Source organism: Lissotriton vulgaris, chromosome 5 (assembly GCF_964263255.1).
Source record: "Lissotriton vulgaris chromosome 5, aLisVul1.2, whole genome shotgun sequence".
NCBI classification, from domain to species: Eukaryota; Metazoa; Chordata; class Amphibia; order Caudata; family Salamandridae; genus Lissotriton; species Lissotriton vulgaris.
The window spans coordinates 559497135-559511923 of NC_141693.1; positions in this window are offsets into that span (position 1 = coordinate 559497135).

Here is a 14789-nt window from a genome sequence, read left to right on the forward strand (position 1 = left end):
TGTTTGGGTCGATGGAATTATGTGCATTGTCTCTGCCCATGAAGTCAGTTCTTCTAATAGAATGCCAGCATAATATTTGGCCTCTACATCTAGTAGGGCTACAGCCGGTAGTTGGCAGAATTGCTCCTGTCTCCTTGCTTATAGATAGGGCTTACGATAGATCCTTTCCAGGATTCCGGGCATGTCTCTAATTCCAGTGTGCTCGAAAAGAGTGGCACTAAGATATCGCTCCAGAATTCAATGTCATGCTTGAATATTGATGGTGGTATCCCGTTTGGGCCCGGGGCTCCTTCCGTTTTCCCCTTCTTTATTTGAGTTTTTATCCTATTAATGGTTATTTCGATGCCGTTTTCAGGGTTGAATGTTGATGTGCTGTTATTCTTTTCGCCCCCTGCCTTCTGTTGGTCATGTTGTGCTTCGATGTTTTCTCCTGCGTTTCTGGGCCCTTTTCCTACCTTCCTTGTTTCTCTGATCTCTGTAATAAGCTCATTTCCTTGTGTTGTCGGACCTGTGGAGTTGCCTTGGTTGGGTTGATTAAAATGATTGTGCAGGTAATGCGCCCAAACTGGCTCTGATATATGTGAGCTTATCCCGTAGTGCCCTGGCCGCTGCAGGCTATGAATCCTTTTCCAAAAGTTGGCGCTGTTTTTTTGTTTTGAATCGTTATTTATTTTTGCCCAAAATTCATCGTTCGTCTGCCTTTTGTTCTCCCAGGTTGCCTTTTTCAGACTTGCTTTTAAACTGCGTAGGGTGTAATGTAGGGGCTCTTTTGTAGGCTGTATGCGCAATTGCTTCAAGGTTTGCTTGATGACCCTTTTGAGGCTTTTTATCTCCGGTGTGCTTTTCTTTCTCGATGTAGCCTTCGAGGGTTTGCCTTTAGACGCCATTGGTTTAGTTGCATATTTGGTCCCAAGGGCCTTCGTGAACTCTTCCCAGACCTCTATTTGGTTTCCGGCCAAGGTCCCTTGATGTATTAGTTCCTTCGCGTCAATAGACAGCGCCTCAATATTGTCTTGTTTGAATCTAATGCGTTTGAAGTCTGTTGTATGTTCAGAGCCTGCGGTTGCCCTGACTTCCTTGGGATTCCCACTGAGAGGTTTTAAGACTATTTCTTGTGGCAGATGGTCGCTTTGGTCACTGGCACCCAATTGATATGAGCTAATGACGTCAAATAGCGAGAGTGTTACAAATGCATAGTGTCAGACCTGACATCATTGGCTTGAGTCTCTCCTCCATTTTTTCTGTTTGCCTCCACTGTTTTTCGATGTTTTGCTGGATAATGCTTTGGGCGCCGTGCCACTGCTGATTAGTGCCACAGCGCAAGTGCTCCCTATGTTAAATTGATGTATCGATTGTATCCATGTTTGGCTTATTTGGTTTACTGTCAGTCCCTAGTCTAGTGCACCAGGAGTGCCGGGGCGTGTAAATACAAATGCCGCTCGTGGGCTTGCAGCACGTATTGTGCCACCCACAAGAGCGGCCTCGTAAAAGAATGTCTACAGGTCGGTCATTGCGAGACCCACGTGCAGTCTCGTACTGTCACGCGGACTATGCGAGTATACCTACTTGCCAGTCCCTCAAACCTTTCCTTAACTTCATGTTAGTCACCCCTATGGTAGGCCCACGGGCAGGGTGCATTGAAAGTGTAAGGTAGGACACGCCTGACCAAGTTGGCATGTCCTGATAGTGAACAACAGCCATCTTCGTTCTTCACTATTGCGAGGTAGCCTGCTCTCCATTAGTTAGAATGGGCCGCCGGGATTATTAATGCTATGATCCTAGTTGGCTCGGGGAGCATGGTGCAATGTCGAGTTTGGTATCCCTGAACTCGGGGTTTAATTACGCATCTGTTGGTGTGGATGGTTTTTGGACTCTGGGTTTGAAAATAGCACTTTTAGAAAGTGTCTATTTTCTTGTCTAACCATTTCTGGTTTCTGCTGGTCTTGCGTGTGTATGACAGGAGCTGGGTGGCTCCAGAGGTCTGGATGAGTCAGTGTGGGATGAGTGGGACATTTGCGTTGAGAGTAGGGGGAGAGTAGTTGCTGATAGCCTGCCCTGCCTGATACAATGCTGGCTCCACCTCCTGTCACGCAACGGATGGCTCTGTGCCTGCCATGGACGATCCTAGCCCCACCTCCTGCCAGGAGGCCGATAGCTCTGCTCCAGCCCGTGACAATGCTGGCTCCACCTCCTGCTGGGCGTCTGAGGACCCAGCCCTGCTCAGTTAATAGGCCAGGTGCTTCTGCCTGGCTCCACCCACAACAGACCCAGGATGTTGGGAAAGTCCCCTGCATGGACAAAGGGATCAAAGCCGAAAAGGGGTATAAGAGTAGGACCCCTGAACCAAGAATTTAGATCACTTCTGACAAAGAACCCTGCAACCAAGGACAAGAGGCCTGCTGATCTAAGGACTTGCCTACCCCTTCTGCCAGTGTGCTGTTTGCTGGGGGGAATCCTGCAGTGCTTCTTTTTTTTTGCTGAGGAACCAGGAGAGAGGAACTGTGTGTGTACTCTCACGCTTGCTAAGAAAATCTCCAAGGACTGGAAGAGTTCCAGTCTCCTGCTGAAGTCACAGGGCTAAAGGACTTCATCTGCTTAAAGTGCTATTTGCTGGAACCTGTGAATCCAGTACCTCTGAAAGAGCCAGCCATCCCGACGCCGACGGACGTCGCCGAATCCAGCTCGACACCGTGAGTGACGGCTCAAGTGTCCCGCTCCCTCAACGCCAGCCGCCGGGCCCGATCGACGCCAGTAGCAACGCCAGTGAGTAGTGAGTTCGGCTCCATCTCCAAGGGACCTCGTGTCTGCACCGCTGCTGATCGCATCGCCCTCGTGCCCTCTCGACGCCGTGAGCGCTGCTCACACTTTGCAACAGAATCATCGACATCGATGACTGCTGAGGCCTGATCGACACCGAAGACGCGACGCCGGATTGCTCGACGCCGCTGATCATCGTGTGCTTAATTTTCCAAGGTACTGTGTGTTGGGGGTCCGTGTGACTCCAGGCTCGACGTAGCGCTCCTCGCGGTCGACGCCGAACCTTTGGAATAACTTTGCCTCGACGTCGTGTAGCCCCGTGTGGGTTACATTGTTGCCAAGAACTGTCTGTCCAAGAAGAAGAATTGCTTTGATACGAAAAGACTTTGTCCTAAAGAAACTATCTTTGAACTATTTTTCCCTTCCAAAAGTATTTATTAAGATTGTGTATATTTTTGTCGTTATCTGGTCTTGTGCTAAGCCTTATATAAAAATCCTTATTTTTATAATACTACTGTGTCGTGTCCATTTGTAGTGTATTCACTTTATTACTGTATGTGGTCATAAATGCTTAACGCACAGCCTCTGAGATAAGCCTGTTCTGCTCTGCCAAGCTACCAAGGGGGTGAGCAGGGGTTATCAAAGGGTGTGATCCCCTTGCCCTGACTTGAAAAGGTGTGTCCCTATTTGTCAGAAGTGTATACCTCTGCCAACTAGAGACAGCCGGTTCTCACATTGGTGGGTCAGCGGTGAGGATTTGAACTTTGCATTTATGACCCATGTGCAGTGATTAGTGTGCGCTACATAGTGAAAGCAGACCATAGCGCAGCCACAATCTATTTGGAAGGATCCTATTTTTGGTTCTCCGCTTTTCTGAAGCTTGATTTTTTTAACACTGCCAGTTTTGACCATGAGTGACACCGGAGTCACTACCCCTGTTGTGTTGTGGAGGAATTCGACAGAGCGAAGATAAACGACTACGGCTTGAAGGAACTGAAGTCCTTGTGCAAGCAGTTGAAAGTGCCTACCAAAGGCATCTCACGAAAAGAGGAATATCTCAAATCATTGCAGGCCTGGTTGGAGGCCAGAGATCCCTCTGATGTGGTGGTGGTACCGCCAGGGGAAGGGGATGAGGAGGCGCCAGTGAATGGGCCTGAGTCCTCTCCCGGAAGCAGTGTTTCCTCCAAAGGTCTTTCCCCTGAAGAACGAGAAGAAAGGGCGAAGGAGCGTGCATACAACATGGAAATGGCAAGGCTAAAGATAAATGGGCAGTTGGAGTTAGAAAATGCAAGAGGTAGAAGAGAAGCTGATTTGGAGACCAAAAGGTTGTAGTTTGAACAAGAGAAGTTAGCTTTGGAGCGTGATACCAAGTTGAGGGAATTGGAGATCCAAGCTAAGAAGTTAGAATTGAATCCCTCTGGTGGCAGCATCCCATCTGTGCCTGCAGACAGTAGGTTTTACTTTCCCAAAGATGTGATAAAAGATTATCATAGGAACGAAGATATTGGCCAGTGGTTTAAAACGTATGAGTTAGCATTGTTGGCCCACCAGGTCCCTGAGAAGAATTGGGGAGTGGGGTTGTGGGGTCGCTTTGTGAATGAGGGGAGAGATACCCTGTTAGACATGCCTGTTGAGGATAGGATGTCGTATGCTCATATGAAAGATGCTTTAATGTTGCGGTATGGCCTAACCCCCGAGAAGTACAGACAAGCTTTTAGAGAATGTAAGAAGTTGCCTGGTACGACGTGGGTTGAATATGTGTCTTATTTTTGCAGAGCCATGGATGGTTGGGTAAAGGTCAGCAAAGTGGAAAGTTATGAAGCTCTTTGTGATTTGTTTGCTTGGGAGCATTTGTCTAATAACTGTTTTCCAGAGCTGCGCCAGCACCTTATTGATAGCAAGATATCTAACCCTAGAAAACTTGCTGAGGAGGCGGACCCCTGGGTCAGTACCAGGGTCCACAAGGGTCCAGTGGGAGACTCAGCCAAAGGTGGGCAGGGTCCCCAGCAGAAGAGTGGGGGGACAAGGGTAAACAGAAGGAGTCTCAGAAAGGGCCCCAAAGTAATCCCCAAGGGAACCAAGGGAAAGGTTCCCAGCCTCCCCCTGAGAAGAAGCCAGGGGCCCGACGGGTAAACCTGTTCATAGGGGCCCCCTAACCTGCTACACTTGTGGGCAGGCGGTACACCGGTATTATGACCCCCAGTGTCCCATGAAGAAATCGAATGCACCGCCGAGTGCACCCCCCGTCAGTTGGCGAGTGTAGCCCTGGGAGGGGAGGAGATGGTTGTCCCTGGTGGGAGGGGTCCCGCAGAAATGTCCCTGGTCTCGCTTGGAGACATGCAAATGGTCCCTCCACCCCCTCTGCCTAGTAACACTAGTAAATATAGGCAGTGGGTGACCATTAATGGCCATAGAGTGGAAGCTCTCAGAGACACCGGAGCGAGTGTGACAGCAGGGCGGTCAAGCTTCCTAGTGTTAAGTGTGATAACTGCCGCCTGTAACACATTAGGAGTTATGGTTTTGTTTTATATTTCCCTCATCGATCTAATTGATGATATTGAGGCAAAAATTGTTAGTCCTCCTGAAGTGTGTCCAAAGGTTGATGTCCTGGTCGCAGGGGAAATTTGCATCATATATCCTTCCAGGGATATTTCTTCTTCTTCCCAAGTTTCTTGGAGTAGTATTAGGTCAAATGACTTTATGTATTTTAATGTGTCCAGGTCGCCTAGTTTGTCGGTCAAGCCGTTGATGTTCCAGATGCATATTCTGAGGGTGATCGAATTTGCGAGTCCGGGGGCTCTGCTGAGTGTTCTTGTCAGTGCCCACCTCTGTTTGTTATTGTTCGCAGTATTATGTCAGAGTTCGAAGTTGGAAGTTTTGTTGTTGCCACTTCGGTGTAGGAAGGCCTCCCTTGGTAGCCTGGTGAGAGACTGAGTGCTCCTTTTAGTATTGATGTAGCTTTGGGACGGTGTTCTTTTCCGCCTTCATTTAGAAAGGGTGTTGGGTAGCAAGGCCTTTTGCCTGGTTCAAGTTTTATTCCCCACTGAGCGAATTTGGTCAACTTTCCTAAAATGCGATCGACCAGGTCATTTGATGACCATGTCGTCTTAGTTGTTTCTGATTTATTCTGCACTAGTGCAGGCAGGAATTCGATTTCGAGTAGGTCAGTTGAGCAGATGCCCTCCAGGCCCTCGATTGAGTTTATCAATTTCATAATATTCCCTCTGTTCAAAACATCCACTCGGCCTCTGGTTTTATATTCTGGGATGAATATTAGTATGTCTGTCTTGTTGGGTGGCGTGGCACGTGGTTCTTTGCAGTGTGGCCGGGGTCGTTGGCCCTGTTGGAGAATTGGTCACGGTTGTAGTCTGCTATGACTGTGATTTCCCTTGGTTTAAGGTTTTCCTGGTCCCCCTTCAGCGTCAGCAGGCTCTCTCTTTGAGGCGTGATTATGTGGCTCCTGACTACACCACATTCATAGGCCTCCTCCTCGGGCCTTTTCCGCTGTTGTATGCTTTGTGCGTTTAACTCCTCCTTGTGTTCAGGATAATCTGTTGTTGATGAAAAAGCTTCTATTGGAGTTGGTTTTTTAAATTTGACAGGGGAGTTTTCCTGATCCTGCTTCAGGGCCAGCAGGCTCTCGCTTTGAGGTACAGAGTTTTGGCTCCTAGCTAAGCCACGTTCGTGGGGCTCTTGCTCAGGACTTTTCCGCTGTTGTGTACTTTGTGTGTTTAACTCCTCCTTACGTTCCAAACGATCGGTTATTATTGCAGTTGTTTCTATTGTCTTTGGTTTTTTGGGTTTGTCAAGTTTGTCGGAGGTCCTTGCGGCGGTCAATTTTTTCCCTGGAATCATTTGTTTGCCTGTGGTCGAGGTCTGCTCGATCTCATTGTGGGAAGGTGCGGTCTCTTCTTTTTCCTCTTGATGGTAGGACTCCTGTAGCTTACTTTCCTGTCCTTGAGTTATGGCTATCATTCTCCTGTTCCTACCTTTCCTTTTTTGTTTCCGGCGGGTTCGTGAATTTGTAGGTGCTGCTGTGATTTCTGTTTTGGGACACATGAGGGCTGGGGTTAGATTTTTTGGCGATTGAGTCGCTTGAGGTGAGCTGATCTTCCTGTTTTGGAGTTGTTTCTTCTCTGCTTGAGTCTGATTTCCGTTCGGTTGCGGGTCCCTAGTCTTGTTTCCCTTAGTGACTATGTCTGTTGGGGCCGGTGCCTTGAGAGGTTTCAGGTCGTCCAGGAGGTTCTCTAGCATAGTTGGTAGCATCGATAGCTTATTTATTATTGGGAATCAGTCACATTCTATTTTTGCTAGTGCTGAAAGTTCTGCTGCTTCCTGTCCCCTTTTTATGAGACCGTTTAAATCGCCTAGTTTCCTCTCGATTCCTGAGGTGAACTCTGCGAGTGTTTGTAATACTGTTAGTTGCAGTCTAATTTCTCTGATTGATATTGTAAAGCTGTTGCAGATAGTTGTATTGTTTTTAGTAGATTTGCCCAGAACGTGAAGCACGAGCCTTTACTCTCGTTCTCCGGTATAGTGGCACTGGGGGTTTTACTGGGTTTTAAGTTATAGGCCATCACCAAGTCTTGCCACTCCTGTGACGCAAGAAAGGTCATATCGTTGGCTGTGGTGTAGGTGTTCTCGTTTTTTTTACTTTTAGGTGTGTTTGGTGTGTTAAAACGGCCTGTATCTTTCTGCTCTGTAGGGGCCGTTTGGTGAGTGTCTCGCGAGCTCATGAGCGTCAATGGAGGGGTGCTGATCGGTTGAGATGTTGCTCCAATTCCTTCCTGCTCACTCAGGGCTTTTTTATGCGATGGTCGGGATGAAAGGTTGCCCCAGTCGTGTGAGTCTTGAAATTCGAAAATAATGGAGGCGTCTAGTACTCCATTTAATCTTGGCCCACTTGGAGAGGTGTCTTTGATCGGGGAGCTTTCTGCTTTTATCCTTCTAGGCAGAGTCTGTGTGTTTTGAACGCTCTTTAATGCTGTATTTGATGGACTGCTAAGCTCCACTGGCAGATCTATTGTTGTGCAGGCTGTTTCGTTTTTTTCCTTATTAGTTGTTGGCCCGATTTCAGTTTGTACCCTCTGGTGACTGTTGATGTGAATATCCGCCGTTACAAGTTTTAAGGATCTTTCTGCTTCCGATTGTTGTTGTACTTGTGCTTGTGGTGGGGAATGTTCTATCTTCCCAGGTTCCAAGGGAGTGGGTAGTTGTTCCAAGTTCTCGTTTTTTGTAAAAATTGCTGTTCCAGGATGTTTTAGGAACGCAAATTTCGTATAGATTTTTGGTTGGTAAGTGTGCGAAGATTTAGTAACTGGTTCACCATCTATAATTATGAGGTCTTCAGTTCTGGCTCTTTTTAATCCTTTCAGTGATTTGCTTGGTTTTGATGCATTTTTTTGGCCCGTAGTGTCTGCAGGATTATTGTCTTTAGTAAATTCCAAGCCTGTGAACCAGGGGCAGCCCTTGTCATCAATAATTTCCTTGCTGGTTTTGATTTCGTTGGAATTGACTTTTTCCTTTGCATTTATTGTTGTACTGAAGTTTTTGTCTGTGGATGATGGGGAGGTTCCTGCATCTTTAGTTGCCCCCCTTTTCCGTCTGGATGCTGGTTTTGTGAGAGACCTTCTCACTTTTCCTGACCTCATAACTGACCGAGAGCTAAATGTGGGTTTAGAGTGCCGCTCTGCGTTGCTCTGGTTCTCTGGTTCTTAGCCCTCACCCCGCGCTGGCCTCTAGAGCTACTGCGCAGAAGTGAGGGTCAATTGTGGCGTAGATAGATCTTGAATCAGTCTTAAGGCGGTCTTTAGCGGCTCCTCTGCCTTAGATCACTGCACACTCAGCTCTGGCTCTAGCGTTCGTGCGTCTCTCTGGCAGCTCTCTGGCGCTCTCTGGCAGTAAGAAATAGTGGGATTTGATTGCTGGCCTGGGCTGTGAGCTATTTGTTTTGTGGAAAGTCGTCAGCAGTAGGTGGGCAACACAATGCTTTAGTTCTTCTATCGAGTGCCACCAACGGTTTAGTATCCCGGCAAGTTGAATCACTTTCTCTTGTATGTGCTGCACAGAATTCCCAGATGTTCTCCAATAGTCGAGTGTTGTATTGAATGGTGCCTGAAATGATAAGTGCTCAAGCCCTTTATAGCATGGTCAGATGTGCTTTTCGCGACCCTGAGCCTGCAAAGTTTATTCAAGAGAAAAAGGGCTCTTGAAATGTAAAAAACAGTGCTTTATGGCGAATGTATTTTCACTTGGGACACTCTCTGGTTAAACCTTAAAGGGATGCATCACAGGGCCCCCCTTTTTGAGGGAGGACTACCGCAATTGCGATTACTGTGTAGTTCGGAAGTCTAAGTCCGCACTGTGGTTGTCGCTAGTTAGTCTTTAGGTCCTACCTTAAGTGCCGGCTTTGTAGATGGCTCGATGAGGGAGACTGTTGTCAAATGAAGCTCCTGCTGCTGCCTCAGCGGTGTTGTTTTTACAGCACCCCACGTAGCTCCATGTAGCGCTCACACCCGCTTGCAGTTCCTCACAGGTAGGCTGCTTGAAGCAGGTCGGGTCGGGTCTCACTCACTGCCCTCGGTGCAACAAGCAAGACAGCAGGACGGCTGCGGGCCACGCCGCTCCACTTGGAGAGAAGTTCAGACAGGCAGGCAGACGGGTGGGTGAACAGGGCGAGCAGGGCCCCCCCCGAGCTACTCACGCTACCGCTGGGGATTGGTGAAGCTTGGTCTGCGGTCCCACAGGGTTCCGTGGTGCTTTCCACGGCAAGGACCGCAAAGACGGGATAGGACACGGTTATGAGACGGCCCGCTAGCCGATGGCAGTACTGGTGATACCGGCGGTATAGAAACGGTACCGAGGCAGCAGCAGTGCCGAAGCAGACGTGACTTCTCTGGCTCTGGCTCTGGCTCTCGCACTCGGCGTTCTCTCAGCTCTCTGGTGCCCTCTAGCGTTCACAGCATTTTTCTGTGGGTTAAGACTGACCCCACCTGCGACCTCTTACTTTGATAGGTGTGGGTCACAAGGCCTGTCCGCCATGCCTCTCTCACTTGGAGTTGATGGGGGGGGTCATATTGGGTGAATCTGACAGCAATGGTGCGAGTTCACTGGAACTCCTGAAAATAATATGGCAGTCACTGGTGTCATTTTTATTGAAATTCATAATAGATTGTGTACATTTGTCATAGCGTATATTGGTAGTTTTTTTACCGTTGTTGACATAGTTATGCATTCCTAGATCATGAGGTACACTGACATCGCTTTTACTGGTAACAACATTGTCCTTCATACACAGATTATAGCATACAATCATATTGTTACTGTCGGTATCAGTAACAGTTGTGCAGGCTCAGGTGATGGCCCACGTTCACATTGAACTTTGTCTCGCCCGAGACTTTAAAAATCCATAAGATGGCAAGGAGTAGAGAGACTGAGGCTAAGGTAGAGAAAGGGAAAGAGGTTAAATTAGAGAAATATAATAGACAGGGGTCAAGGAGAGAATGTTCACTTTCCAATGGGGTACCTTGGAAGGTAGGGGCCCTTTGAAGTTGCCCACTTTACCCTTGCCCATGTCCTAAGACGTCTCTGACTGGGTTAGGATGGTTAATGCATGTGATGCAGTGTTATTTAAAGAACTGAGTCTTCAACTCTTTCCTAAATTGGAGCAGTTTTGATGGACACAGAGATGCTGTTCAAGATCCTGGGTGCATAGATAGAAAAGGACTGCTTGGTGTCCTGTCTCAGGGTGTGCCAGGATCCACCAGAAATAGTGATCCTCTTTTGCAAGATAAGTAGGAGTGCTGGTTGTGACGGCTTACTAAATGATGTAGATGGTTTTGAAGATGGTATGAGCTGGCAAGGACAGCAATTAGAGTTTACTCTGTATGGGGGTGATATGATCATATTTCTCCAGGCCTTGGATGAGACATGCTGCATGGTGTAACATTCCCTCAAAGTGTGCCAGTATGGAGCCTAGGAGTCCCGGGGTAATAGGTTAGCATCGTCCAGATGTGAGAGTATGAGGGCTTGAGCAGCAGTTCTGAAGTTTCTTACTGGAAGAAACTGTTTCCCTTTCTTTTGACAGAGAACTGGCATCAGACTGACTTTTTTGGCATTTTGTTCCTTGCCTGGAGGGTGAGGTTGGTGCCCGGGTGAATCCAATTGACTTGGCATTCAGTGAAAGTTGGTGTTCAAAGCCATCATGGTTCATGCCATAAAGCCAGGCTCGTACTTTTAGTTGCTTGTTGTTCTTGGCAAATAGCAGGGGACATTATAGAGTCCTGTTGGAGTTCTACTGGTTATAAGGATGTCTGTGAGTTTCAGGCTGCCTCGGCCCAGCCCCGGTGCTGGCATTATATTGTTTTATAGGAGAGTGCAGCTGCTTTTCACTACCCCTGTGGCATGCCATCTCATGAACCCACTGGATCACTCTGGGAACAATGTTCTCCGTCACTCTAGTTGGTGAATGACCTGTTAGCAAAGGTTGAGGTGAAATGGGTCAGAAAGACTGAATAATACTGAGTCTAACATGGGCTCACCTGAAGTGGATATGTGAGGAGGGATTTTTTTATGTGTCAGGCCCAATCTAGGCTCACTGGCCAGTAGGCACTGAACATAAGGCTACAGGCACTCATTAGGCTTTTTTCAGCATGTGTTTTATATAGTACTTCCTGCAACATCTCTGCTTTCAAGCATCACAAATAATGTGTTTCCATTAAATGACTTAATCATACTCCGTTTACCTACAAGCAGGGAAGGCTGAGTTGAACTTGCTGTGATTTGAATTTGTTACTGTTTTATTTCTATAGGAGGCAGTGGTAAAAATACAATTAACTCAGCCATCTTGGCAGCAGTTCTTTAATTGTGTCTATGGAACAAGAGGAATTGAGGTTCCTGAACATTGCAAACACCAGACGGACAAGCTGATGAAGGTGATTTCCTGGAACCATGATTGGGGTGATCCTGGCTGCTTATGGAGATGTGGTTTAGTAGTTAATTAATTTGTTGCATAAAATAAAATGGGTGAATTACAAAATGATGATCGATTGGTGAGCCAATGCTATTCACAATCATGGTAAACCAAAAATGGGATGTTAGATATAGGGTTTCTGGTTGGCAGAGGTATACACCCTGTCCAAGCTGGCAGCATCACTCTAGTTAGAGTAAGCTAGATACACACTAAGAGATAACCGGTTCCCACCCTCTGGTAGCTTGGCATAGACTAGAACAGGCTTATCTAAAGAGGCAATGTGCAAAGTATTTGTGCTACACAAACAAACACAGTAACACACTGAAAACACCACTAAAAGACTCCATACAGGTTTAGAAAAATAGACAATAATTGTATGGGTAAATCCAGACTACAACAACAAACATCCTACGAGTAGAACTGGAGTAATACATTTTCAAAGAATAAATCAAAAAGTAGTGCTTGGAATCAAATAGCGCTTAGTGGTTACTTGAGGTCGCGCTGGACCAGGGGACATCCAAAGTTCAGGCTGACCACAATGGAGAGCAGGCCAGCTACAGGACTCACGCTGGTCCCGCTGAAAAACTACCTTGGATGGAGCAAGCGTCGAAGTTGGAGACTTGATGCGTTGGTTCTGAACCACGCAGGCGATGAAGGCTATGTCACCAACCCCTTTACGATGCATTGTAAAGCGATCTATCTGTCGAAGCGATGTCGGTGATTGGATCCTGTGCCGGCGACGAAGGGCAATGCCCCAGTTCATATCGGGGCAAAGTCATCACTGCAGTGATTTTGATGGTTCCCAAGAGCAGAAGCTCATTTTGAAAGACTGGATTGGCACCACTTGGCAGGGCAGTACTCACAGATGGCAGAGTCCAGATGCTGTTGCAGAGTTGTTATATTTATATTTCCATTTTGTAAAGAACCTGGTTACACCCAACAGTGCATCCCCGCCCTAGAATTAGCCCCCTGAAAAGGAGAGAGAGAGAAAATGGAGAACTATACCTAGGCTAAAGAGAGTAGGAGCACTGAAAGAAGACAACTAGATATTTCTTATTTATGGGTGAAACAGCCAGGTTTTTGGTCCCTTGTGAAAGGTGCTTTCAGTAGGTTCATCTCTCATAGTTAACAGCAAAGTGTTCCACCTTTTGGCTGCGAGATAGCCAAAGGATCGAGCTCCCATCCTGATTTTAGGCACCTTGACCAAATACGCTCCTGTAGATCTCAGATTGCGTGCTGGTAAGAGGTTCTCATAGAGCGCAGGTAGTTCAGCCCTTTATTCCACAGAATTCTGTGGCCGTAGCACATGGATTTGTAGGTAACCCCTTCTCCACTGAAAGCCAGTGAAGAGTAGACAGAGCTTTAGAAGTAGATGCTCTTCTTGGAAAGATCAAGACAAATCGTGCAGCAGCATTTAGGATATGTTGTAGTTTGTTAGACTTTTTTGGGAGACTCCCAGATAGAGAATATTACCATAATCTATCTGAGATGTGATCAAAAAGTGCACAATAGTTTTTCTAGCAGCAATGGGTAGTAGATCTAATAGTTTTCTTAGGACTTTAAGAGTCCCGAAGCATTTTCCAACTACCTTCGTGATTTGACTCTCAAACAAAAAATTGGGATCAAACCAGAGCCACAGATTTTTTATTTCTGCTTTAGGAACATGCATTTGCCCCAGGGCCTCAGGCCATCAGGCTGATGACCATATTGAGGGTGCTTTCCCAACTATCATTATTTCGGTTTTAGTGCCATTTATTTTTTTTGCAGTTGTTGGACATCCATGAGGCTAGCTCATCTAGATATAAAAAAAACTGATTTGCTGCTGTCTCCGTGTCCTGATATAGAGTAACAGTAACTTGTGTATAATTTGCATATGACACGTTTGTTACATTGTGTTTTTGCATAATTTCTGCAAGAGGGCCAATATAAAGATTAAATAAGGTGGGGCTCAGTATAGAGCCCTGTGGGACTCCTTGCATAAGGGAAATACTCTCTGACATATGTGGGTGCTGGGCGACTTGGCAGCTACAAGATAGGAGGAAATGGGTCATTCAGCATTGAGCGGAGCCCCTAACCCCACAATGCCCTAGTCTCTCGAGAAGTAGGTTATGCAATACGGTATAGAACACCGCGCTTAGATCCAATACGACCAGCACTGCAGTTTGTCCTTTGTCAGCACATTTTCTCAGTTTCAGTTGTGAGAAGTAGGGTTAACTCTGTAGAGTAAGAGGCTCTAAAACTGGATTGTGACAGATGAAAAAAATCATTCTGATTAATTTAATTTTACAAGTTGATTATTCACCACTTTCTCCGCAATTTTGGCAAAAAATGGTAGCAGAGAGATTGGACATAAGTTTTCTAACAACATTGGGTCAGCAGAAGGTTTTTTCTGCAAAGGGCGTACTATCCCTTGCTCCCATTTCTGTGAGATTTCACCTAAGTGAAAGATAAAGCTATCAGCTGTTGGACACAGTGAAGAATAATGTCCATTCCTTGCATCAAGATTTTGGGCGGAGCTTGATCAAGAGAAGAGCCCAATTTGATACTCATAGCCAGACCCTTCAGATCAGCCAGCGTAGGATCTTAAATTTACTAAGACCGATCATCCCAAATGCTTTGTCAAAAGAGGTGTCAAGATTAATACAGCTACGTTATTCTGACAGAAGGTGTCATAAATCTTCACTAGTTTAGACGCAAATATTTTGGAAATTTTATTACAATTATCAAAAGATGTCGGTGCAGAGGCCATTGTGCGTTCTAGCGAGGACAAGGATTTAAGAATAGAGAAAAGGTCTTCAGACAAATTATTGACTTTCTCTAGTTTATCAGTATAGAAAACACAACACATTTTCCAAATGAGCGCATGATAATGTTTGGGCTCCTTTTTGTAACCGTTCCTACTAATAGGACAATAGTCCTTCCTCCACCTATGCTCTAGTTGTTTACAAGTTGTAGGACATCTTTGATGGCCCTGAGACGTCAGTCCAAGGGGGCAAGACAGCAAGCCCTTGTTGTTACTCTGGGTTCAAGTGAGATGGGTCCAGTCATGGTGCTTAGACTG